Source organism: Beta vulgaris, chromosome 4 (assembly GCF_026745355.1).
Source record: "Beta vulgaris subsp. vulgaris cultivar EL10 chromosome 4, EL10.2, whole genome shotgun sequence".
Classification (NCBI taxonomy): Eukaryota; Viridiplantae; Streptophyta; class Magnoliopsida; order Caryophyllales; family Amaranthaceae; genus Beta; species Beta vulgaris.
In genome coordinates, this window is record NC_079205.1 from 9,234,731 (window position 1) to 9,246,903 (window position 12,173).

The 12,173-nt window shown below is 35.8% G+C and overlaps 1 long non-coding RNA gene across 1 annotated transcript; it reads left to right on the plus strand.

The window, feature by feature from the left end:
- The first annotated feature begins 4,205 nt into the window (after nt 1-4,205).
- Nucleotides 4,206-6,416, plus strand: LOC125496328 (uncharacterized). The gene is made up of 2 exons (XR_007273001.2): nt 4,206-4,409; nt 6,188-6,416. It is a non-coding gene; the product is annotated as an uncharacterized LOC125496328 (long non-coding RNA).
- The last annotated feature ends 5,757 nt before the right edge of the window (nt 6,417-12,173 follow it).

The following is a 12,173-nucleotide window of genomic DNA, read 5'->3' on the forward strand; positions in this document are numbered from 1 at the left end:
AAATAATAATCAGTATTTTTTCAACCAATTTATCCAAACTACTCTTCATCTCTCTGATATAATATAGTTACATATCTACAATCTAAAAGATTCGTAATCATATAGAAATAAAAAAAAAAATTATAACTAATGTTCAAGTACCTTATCAGGAATAACTAGTCGTCTCAACTGTACCGTCTCAAGCATGTAGCGACATACATAATATCCACAGTCTAGAGTACCAAGCGGTTGACGAGGGCACTATACACAAGAAATCACAAATACTTTAATATAGACAATGAAGAAATTTTTGTGTTATCAAAATAATGAAATGAAAGTCAGATACCTCTATTTGATTCCATCTAATTTCGGGATTCTTTTTAATCTTCTTGATATCTTTTCGATGGTACATGCTAAATTTGATAATTCCCCTATGTGATCATAACAAGTTTAGGCAAATAATAAAATAGTATATCAATAATAATAAAAATATTAGATAGTCATTCAAGACTTACTCATTGATGATTTTTTTAGCAAATGGTCGAACTTCATTTTCTACTCCTGCTGGATCTAACCAATACACCAATCCGTTCCAAGGACTAATAACAGCTAACATCCAATGTTTACTATATATTATATAAGTTAAGATGAAGAAAACAAAATCATTATAAATTTAAATAACTCCATAACTTTTTGTACACATATAATAATTCATATAGACTAAACAGAACACTTACTTCTCATTATATGGTGCAAAAAGAGTTGATTGATATTTTTGCCATCATTAGATGCAAAGATACAAGCCAAATAATCAGATCGTGGATCTCCTTCTTCTGTTGTCGTTGGTGTCAAAGGACTTAGAACATTGGTGTCACAAAATCCATATACCCCTGAAATCCCTTCTTTATAACAAACTTCACTCAAGTACCTAGCAAAATTTATAGGTGTTATTTTAGAAAATATCAAAGTATCCAAAAACATAAAATCACTAGTTTGAATAGGGCTACAAAATTTACTCACTTCATGAATGTGGACATGTGAGTTGATCCAATCTCCTTTTGAAAGCACCAATCGAGCATATCCTCATAATCGATGACAACATCATGTTCATTATAAAATACTTTAGCTGGAATTCTAATGGAAATAGTTTCTTGCCTCTTTTTCATTCCTAAAGCTTGAATCTTAAAAGCTCGCACCAAATTAGTAGTAAACTTATCTTGATCTTTTGCAGTGATCGGGTACTTTTGAATGGATGATGATTGTGATGATGTTGTTCCAGGAGATGGTGTGGCCAACTGTGCTTGTGTATCATCCTTAACAAAATCCATGTAAGATATAATACTGGTTTATGTATACGAAAATTATATGAATAACAATAGAAGAAAAAATCAAATTTATTAATACCTTCTTGAATGGAAGAATCAAATGGGTTGGCCAAAGAATATAAGCGTCCTTAGCTTGGAATACATACTGAAATTCCTCAGTAGGGCATGGTAACAAGTGCACGAGGCTCAACAACCTAATGATGGCAACACGACGTTGAGTACTCGATGGGATGCTATTATGAACACGTAAAACCTCTGTTGAGCTTGGTATGTACACTTTACCATTAGCAACAACCTTGAGCTTAGTGTCACATTCAATCGCCAAGCAACAATCACTCTCACCCTATTTATAAAAATAAAATTAAAGAATACAACTTTAAGAGACGATATCCATTAGTGCAAGATATATAATGTTGAGAACAAAAACATTGGAATAATTAGAATAAAATAGGAATTTATATAATAGTACATAATACCTCGGGGAAGGAGTTTTCATCTACCCGTTGTACGAGGTTCCGGGACTGTCGAAGAAGAAACTTGATGCATCTTACTTGTCTCTGGCCACAATACATGGTAGGGCTCAATATCTGCTCTTGTTCATTATGCGGTTCAAGTTCCCGTTGAACTGGACTGTGATCTGAAGAAATGTTGGTATCTGACTCTAGTTGGAGTTGAAATTGTTGAAGTCCTAGGCCAATCAAACTACCTAACTGCGAATCATTAGACTCTTTATTTTTAGAAACACCAATTTGGCTACCATTACACCCATGTCCATCAGAACAACAAGACATTCACCACCGAAATTACCACACTCCAATTTGCTTTGAATTGACTCATTTGTTGACTCATCTGCTCTGGGCTAATCTGACTACATGTTGTAAGGAAAGACATAACAAAATTTTGAGTGTTTCTCATTTCTCCCAACTCTAATCTTAAATTTTTTTATTTCAGCTTCATTTGGCTAGGTGGTTGTGGCCGGTTAAATCCAAAATAATCTGTGTTTGTCACACCTAAACCAACACCCCTGACACAACCACCATGCTCTGGTTTCTCAATTGCTTTTGATAAAATATCATCTCGGCCTTCTGCAACAATTTCTCCTCTACTTTGTTGAGCCTCCAAAGATTGCTAGAACCAAGAACATTTTTATATTAAAGTTAGCATAATTTATATTATTACAATTACAGTAATCTAACTATCTATACAATGTGCAGAAAGTTTCGTACAATTGATCAGCGATTTTTAAATCATTAGGATTCTTAAATATCATTGTTCCATCTTTGACATCAGAATGAGCTCTAAGCCAGGTGCAAATGTCGAGGAAATATAGGCATTTATCCTCTCTTCTCAGGTCCTTTGCCTAAACGTCACAAATTCGTAAGAAAATATAGTTTAGAAATTAGAGTTCAAGTTAATAGCACCAGGTTGATTAAAACTTACAATCTCTTCCTCAAAATGTTGATACCCTAGTCGTCCTCCACGATAGCTTGATTTTCTATTGTCCTTCACTTTTTTCCGATTTTTTTCACTTAATTCCTGAAAAAAAAAATGATGTAATTCAACTAAGTAACATTCCTATTACATGGTTATAAATAAGGTTTGTAGGAATTGAAACCTTAAACTTAGGATCTATTGATGTTTTAAGAAATTGGTCCCTCTTCCTGAGTTATCCATGGATATAACCTGGTTTTGTCTTCACCAATTGTCCCTTCGAAGTGTACAACCACTCCTTTCTCAATCTTGCTTTAAAAATGCGGAATGCAATAGAAGCTCGCGATAAGAATAACGTTTACGACCTTCTAATACTGTGAACCCTTCTGCATAATGCAAAGGTCATTATTAGTGTGCATTCATCATCAATAAAAGGGTATACATTTAAACACAGTAAGACCACCCAGTAAATCCGACAAGCCAAAATGCAATCTAAACTTGTTCAGATTAAAATTACATTTTGAGGTAATGCAGGAAGTGGAACAAGCTAATATCATTTACATTTTACATGCTGTTTTTAGATTTATATCCCTCATGAATATTACAAAATCTTAGTTAAGGGAAAAAGTAAAAACCTTCTCACAACAGTACAAAAGCACGGAAAGAATTTCCTAAAAGAAAGAGATAATCTAGAACTAAATGACATTCAGCATACACCACTCAATAACACCAACATACACCACTCAACATACACCACTCGTATTCCAAACTTTAGATATCCGACAATTAGCTATTTATCAAGGATGTTATTCATAGTTGTGGCTGTTGCGGTGTGCCTGGCAGCTATCTTGTAAATGTTCTGGATACCTTTATATGTGTGGAAATCCTTCTATATATACACAACTCTCCTGCACTCCTCCAGCCTTCTCTCTCTATAACCACCCCATAACAGCCTTCTGCCAGCATGAAAGAAAATATCTGCCTAGAGAATCTATTCTCTAATCACTCAGGTGCTGCCACATAAAGTTCTAACTTCAGATGAATCTCATCAAAAAGATTATAAACCAAATCAATTTATCCAGATTATGACAGCATTATTTTCAGAAAGATAGAAAGGTCACTTTGAAAAATCTTCATGTTGGTGGGAGTCGATACTTGATACACATAATAAAAATTGTCAGCTGCATTTTCTACCAACACATCAATAGTTTTAAAGCTGTGCAGGATGTTAATCTCTGACCGAGAAACATATAAGGTTCAAAATTTCATGGTTCAAAACCCTCTCATAATTCTTTAAAAGATTGAACACGTCCATTTCAACTTCCAGTTCATTCTTCAGTTTTGTGTTCAAAAAAAGTACACCAAGATAAAGTGAAAAAAAAAGTACTTACTGTTATCGACTCGTAAAGTGAATTTTTTAGCTCTTTAGGAACATCACCCCACCGTAAGTAGTTGATGTCTACCGCTCACGAACAAGTACACCAAGATAAGTGCAGAATGTCGTTCGATGATCCCCACATGGAACTTTTCTTCTATTCCATTCAAGTGGAATTTTTCTACCCTCCTGAATTGCCTTCCCTACTGTTGCACATACCGTGCGACCTCTGCGGTCCTCACGTTCAGCTCTATTACCATCATCATCATACTCGGTATCCGAGGTTGCATTCTCTTGAGGTACCATGTCACGCTTTCTCCCCTTTGCCATTAACCTGAAACGATTATGAAATTATATATCATAATGATGTAGAGTAGAGGCATCAATGACATAGAGATATAGACACACATAGATCAATGACATTCTCTTCATACATGCATGTTCTAGTTTTGATGCATCTACTCTACATTTGTTAGGTAATGCCAATGCAATTTTTTCAGTTCTTATGAAATCCTGAAGGAGACGAACAACCTTTCCTAATAGACTCTAATCATTTTACTTGAAGCAGGCTATATAGATCCTCCATTCAGGGATATTGAAAACTTAATAAGAAAAGAAAAGGTTCAGATGATTGAACACTAAAGTCTAAATTAACCCCTTCAGATTTCTATGAGCCTTGATATCATTTTTGTCACTCATAAGTTAGGAGATGAATGGGTCTTGCTCAACTGGGTTCTAACTGTGGGTAAAAGGGTCACCCATGGTAGAGTTCAAGATGTCATAAGGGCTGTCAGTTCCCCAAGCCATAGCTAGAAAATTGAAACTGATCCCTGGTTAGTCTTCAACTAATTTTGTTCATAAAAGGTCTGGAACTGATGAAGAGTTGGACAATCACATTGTAAGATGGTGTCCTGCCCATCTGCCACTATAAGAGTCATGATTTGGATCATTGACTCACTGATCACATGAGTAATGAGCCCCAAGTTATCCTATTTCACTAAATTCGTGCCTATCAAGAAATCACCCTAGATTTGACCTACTGAGCAACCTTAGAGACATGGACTTCTTTCCTAGGAACACCAACAAACTGTCAATGCTCAGAAAATCATAACCTGATCTCTCCAGGCCTCCCTCACTACCATATACTTCTCCTAATAGTTATTATTAAGCAGTGGTACACAGGTAAAAGATCACAAGCATCTATTTTTTAGTTGTGTACAGTGTAGGGTGTTTAAATAATACCAAACAGTGGCTGGGAATGAACAGCTGCAGAAGATCTGCCCCTAAGTTGCAGATAGATTAGAAGAATGTTCCAATGACAGGTTTCATGGCAAATATACCGTACTATATAAACATGACATATGTAACCAGAAAATGAAAAGCATTTTACTAAAGTATGAAAACATTTATAAATCAGTCCTTCAAATGTTCCAATGTAGTTCATGAGGTTAGTAAGTAACAGGAAGGTTCACAATCACACAGGAAGGTGCCTGATCGTATATACCAGGCAGTAGCACCATTAACCAGCCATAGGTACTAAAAGCCTCCCAAGAATAACATAATTAGTTAAGAAAATTTCAGGACCTTTTTGGTCTGCCCTGATTGTGAACCTCCTAACAAAAAGATAATTTCTCCATTTTTGAACTGCTAGCACTTAAATGGACTTTTATCTGGCCCTTGGTCCTAGCGTTTGATTGTAGAAAGCTATGGGGTGATTCGCTTGAGACAAACACTGCCCACAACCCATAGCTTGACACATCAGTTTCCATTGTATAGACTTTGTGAAATCTGGCATGGCTAGAATGAGAACTCAGATCATCAAAACACATTTTCTATATATACCAGGTATGTCTCATTATTGTATTCTACACGAAAATGGTGGAGTAAACTTAGGGAGCATCAAAATCTTCCTATATTATTAAAATTTTGTGCCTCCCTTACTTAGACTTGGGTCTCTACTCTTTGCCTATAAATTATAATAAAACTGCTAGTTATCATGGTATGACCATGGGATGTAGATTTTGTGACATGAATCTTACTGCTCCTTTTACTTGTGTTCTATGAAATCTATATGCAGACATTACAAGACAGTCAAGCTCTTCTGAGCGAGTATGGGAGCGCGAATTTAAATGACTCAATACCCCAGGATATTGTTAGTTGCATCAATGATTTGCAAAATAGGTTTGGCAGGTCAAAATGATGAACTACAGTGACTACCAAGGACTACATCCTAAACTCTCATAAACCAGTTTGCCAAAATGTCATTGATGATATACAATGTAATGCATTTCTCTCTTTCCACTTCACTAGGTCACATTGCTAAATGAACATAATAAAGAATCAGAAAATGTATGTATAAAAACAGAATAATTTTACTAAACATAAAATTAAACACTCTGCTACCAATGCAAAGACATACCCCTTTAGGTGGCTCTGGGTTTGTGCAGAACTTTGAACCGCCAGGTGCTCATGGAACTGCATAGTGGTTGAAAAAGATAAGAGATAAATAATGTCTATAACTCTATATGGCAAAAAGAACTATATGAATGATAGAAATGAGGTGGGTTGTTGCTATGAAGCTTGAAGATGCAGCTGAATCATCTTGCTTTAGCTGAGATTAGAGTTTATCTAGTAATGAAGTTTTAGCATTTGACGCTTATAATAGTAATCATCAAAAACAGGACAGAGTTAGTCTTTCTATTGAAGAGTATTATGCTTTTGAAAGATAAAGCTTTAAAGGCTCATCAAAAAATGGATGGTTTCTACAATAATCAGATGTCAGAGAATTACAATATAATTTTCATATAAAAAGTCTACCTCAATTTCTTCTTCATTAAGTTTTTCGAAGCCGCTTTCGAGATGCTTTTTTTGTCTTACTTTCTTGAATCCATTCACCTTCATTGTGATCATCTCGTATGTACACGGATGCATCATCTGAACTATCATCTTCTACATGTACCTTCCTAGATGGACTTTCCTCCAACTCCTCATCATCATAGTCATCAATGTCATAACGAGACCTTGGTGTAAGAACTATCGATTTTCTCTTATCAGCCGGATCAGTAACATAAAACACTTGTTTTGCTTGGCTGGCTAAGATGTATGGATCGTTCTTGTGACCGAGTTTTTGAAGGTTGACTAAGGTGAATCCTAGATCATCGTTTTCAAATCCAGTGTTATTATCGACCCATTTGCATCTGAAAATAGGTATCGAGAAACAAGAGTAATGCAACTCACAAATCTCTTCAATGACTCCATAGTAGTGCATTGAATCATATATGGGGCAATTGTCTTTAGCACTTGCAAAATGCATAGCTTCAGCTTCTAAGCTTACTCCACTATTTTGCATTGTACTATTTTGATCTTGCTCCCATGTGTAGAATGTGTAACCATTGATAACATATCCAGAGTAAAATGAGGCATTGAAATTTGGCCCATAAGCTAAACTCTTGAGTCGATTAGAAACCAAATTTGAAGATTCCTCAAGCTCACTCATTATTTCATCTTTGAACCACCTACTGAATGATTTGCAATGTTCACTTGCTAACGATTTTGCGTTAACTCTTGGGAGTTGTTCCCTTAAATAAGACATGTGGCGTTTCACATACGGTATGACTTCCGACTCATTATGAAGAATATAAGTGTGTGCCATATTCCATGAATCATGAGACATGTCACGTTGTTTATGACCTATGGTCCCCTTTCCATCCAATCTTCCACTATGTCGAGATGTAGGGAGCCCTATCGTCTTTGTCAATCCCACAAAACGACCACTAAACTCTATAGCATTCTCATAAAAGACCCGCTCCGCGATACAACCTTCCGGATGATGGTGATTCTTCACATATCCCTTATATGTTTTCATTTGCCTTTCAAAGGGATATTGATTTCTCAAATACACTGGACCACAAAATCTGACCTCTCTCACCAGGTGAATCGTTAAATGAACCATAACGTCGAAAAATGATGGAGGAAAGTACATCTCCAATTGGCACAACACGACAACAATATCATTCTCCAACGTAGTCAACTCTTCTGGGTCAAGAACTTTGCTATATATCGCATTGAAGAAATGACACAGTCTAATAATGGCGTATCTAACTTTTTTAGGCAGAATTGAACGGATAGCCACAGGTAACAAATACTGCATCAAAATATGGCAATCATGAGACTTAAGGCCCACAAGTTACAGTAGTTTCCATCGACACCAAGCTTCGAATATTGGACGAATAACCCTCTAGCACTTTGACACCTGCTAAACACTCACAAAACTCCTTTTTCTCTTTTCTTGACAACCTATACGCTGCAGAGGTAAGTATTTCGAGTTCCATCATCAACAACATGTAGTTCCCTTCAATCCCCATTGCCTTCAAATCATCTCGAGCTTTAACACCGTCTTTTGTCTTCCCAGGGACATTCAATAATGTACTAATCAAACTATCACATACATTCTTCTCGATATGCATCACATCTAGTGAATGTCGGACAAAGAGGAATCTCCAATAAGGTAGGCGCCAAAAATATGAACACTTCTTGTATCCCTGTGTAGGAAGAGGATTCTTTTTATTTTTCATACCAAATGTAATATGATATCCTTAATATTTGAAGCACCTCCTCACCACTCTTAACCTTAGGACGTCCCACAAAACATTGTTTACCATTAAATGTTTTTTTCATCTTACGATAATGATGATTAGAAGGTAGAAATTGACGATTATCATTGAAAACATTCTTTCCAGACGCTGTTAACCACATTCCTTTCAAACCGTCCTCACATATAGGACAAGCAGCTTTTCCTTTTGTTGTATATCCCGAAAGATTACCATAAGCTGGATAATCTTGGATAGTGCAAAACAACATTGCTCTTAAAGTGAACTTTTCCTTATGATAAGAGTCGAACACTTCCACACCTTGTTCCCATAGGATGTTCAAATCATCAATAAGAGGTTCCAAGTACACGTCAATGTTATTTCCGGGTTGTTTTGGCCCAGATATCAATAGAGTAAGCATCATGTACTTCCTTTTCATACACAAATTAGGAGGCAAATTGTAAGTCACCAAAATCACAGGCCAAGTACTATGGGTGCTACTAAGGGAACCAAATGGATTCATACCATCAGTGGACAATGCAAGACGTAGGTTGCGTTTTTCTTTACAAAACTCGGGGAATTTACCATCTATAAAGCTCCATTGGGGTGAGTCAGCTGGGTGTCTAAGTTTTCCATCCTTTTTACGTCCATAATGGTGCCATGTCAACTGCTCAGCGGTATTTGGATCTGAAAACAATTGTTTAAACCTTGGTATTATTGGAAAATACCATAATACCTTAGCCGGCACTTCTTTCTTCTTGTACCGTGAGGCATTGCAAACAGAACAACTCTCTAACAATTCACTTCCATTACGATATAACATGCAATCGTTAGGGCAAGCATGAATTTTCTCATAAGGCAAGCCCATTGAGCCTAATACCTTTTTTGCCTCATATGTACTACTTGGGAGGACATTTTCCTCCGGAAACATGTCTTTCATCAATTCAAGAAGAGAACTAAAACTTACATCAGTCCAGCCACCACTAGCCTTTAAATTATACAACTTAAGCACACCCGATAATCTCGTGTATTTACAACCTGGGTATAATGGCTGCTCGGAATCACTTACCAACCTCTCGAATGCAATACGATCCCCATTGTAATCATCCTCATTTACACGCGACAAAAGGTCCTCTATTCCATCGCCCTCGTTCAAATTATCCTCCATTTCATACTCCATATGTTTAGAAGCATGAGCTGAAGTTTCTTCCCTAGATTCTCCGTGCCAAATCCAACGCGTATATGTTCTATCAAATGCCCATTTTTCCAAATGATTGAGTATTTGGTCAACTCTCTGATGCATAAGATTATGGCACATGAAGCAAGGACACCGTAACTTAGATTGACCTCCACTATTTCCCGCAGCAAAAGTTATAAATTCTCTAATTCCAACATTATACTCTTCTTCCCCTGGCTTGGACATCCATATCCAACTTCGATCCATTACTACAAACCAAGTTACAACTGGTACACTTCAAAACAAATAAATTATTTCTAAACGATCTTTTAAAAAAAATCTTATATCGAGCATACAAAGGGTGCGCTTCTTAACTTGTATATATTAAAACAAAGGTTCTTAAGCAGATCATATCTTATTATTTTAGTGTTATTGTTTTATATAAAAGGAGGAACATTGAGTACCATATAAATATAAATACTATGCAAAGATGATTCTCCATTTTAAATCATTTAAAAAAGTGTCATGCAAAACAGCAAAATGTTATGTTAAAGAGCATATATATGAATGTCGACTACTGCTTTTTGTAATTTTTTCTAACTTTAGAGCACACTTTCTAACTACAACGTTCTATTGTATAAAAAAGACAAAGTGTATGCGTTGAATATGAAAAATCTGATTAAAGAGACAAAAGAACAAACAATCAAATGTTTGGTATTGATTTATGAAAACAATGAATAAAATGTTCGGTATTGATTTATTATTAAACCCTAAACCCTATTATTAAACTCTCGTTCATTATACAAATATCAAAATCCTAAATTGTATTAAAACAAGATAATTGATTGAAACTCATAAAAAACGAGAAATTGAAACTCACCCGAGAGTGGGTCTCTCCTTCGACCTGCATCAAGAACAAAAGAACAAACAATCAAAATCAACCAAAAACGAAGCTCACAGACACATAGCGTTTAAACTTAAGAAAACTTAGAGTTAGATCGAATGGAACTTGAGCAGATTGGGATAAGGCATTTGCATTGGTCAACTGCAAACTACAACCCATTGCAGGAGATGGCTCTTCGGGATGGATTACTGGCAATGTATGAGAAGATTAAAAAAATTTTTTCAGATTTTTGTTATGGATGGTTTAGAAGATTGTGAAATCTCACTCTCTTGACTCTTTTGTGGGACATAGATTTAACCTTCATCATCTTACAGATGAATCCTCCCTCTCTCAGTCTCTTCTCACTCTCAGCCACCCTGCTACTAAAAGGATTACTTCAAGTGCACCAATGATGATAGCAAATGAATACAGATAAACCCAGTTGAATCTTTGATTTGTGATATCATATATGTTGGGCAATACAACTACTCTACCCTGCCTGTTACTCCCAATCAAGACGAGACACATTAATTATGATACATAATTATCTTAAAGCTAGAAGAGTACATTTATGCTCTGCCCAAGTACACACCATACTGCATCATATAGTTCACTACAATTTTCATCTTGAATAATTATGCAAGAGTCATTGGAATAGCTGTAGACTGCAATTTGTGTTGTATTCCATTCTGAATACAGAAATAGGTGCAGTTTTGCTCGTTCTTAACCCAAAAAAAAAAAACACGAACTCCACAAGCATACGACATATACAGATTTGGCAATTTCAGAAAATCAATATAGTAACTAAACAATTTAATTCTAAATCACCAATCCAAGAAACAGTTAAATTGATTCAATTAACAAAAAATTGAGCAATAAAGCCACCCAAATCAATTTCTTTGTTATTAGGAATAACCAAGGACTTGAAAATTAAAAATTACCCGTAAATTGCTGGCAACAAAGGCGATTGTAGTAGTCGAATTCTCCCAAAACGGTTGCTAGGTAGATTGAAATTGCGAATTCGTCACGGGCCGAACCGCCGAATGAATTTGTCACGGGCTGAATGTTTTGTCTGCTGCAATGGAATGTGTCACTGGTCGAATGAATGTGCGAATTGCCGTCGGAGATGAGAGCAGAAGGTAGCAATGGTGAGGGGAACTGGAGGTAGCAATGGTGAGGGGAACACAGCAATGGCAACTGTCAACTGAACTTGAAAATTGCGGTGTTGAGCAAAAAAAATCAAGGAGACGTGATATGCTCCTAATTTCTAGATGTGGCAGTTTTTTTTTTCGATTTAATTATTTTCAAAAATTTATTGTTATTAGTAATAAAACAAAGATAATATTTTTTATTATTTTCAGCAAAAAAAAAATCAAACATCATATAGCAAAGATAACACACATCTAGATAAGTG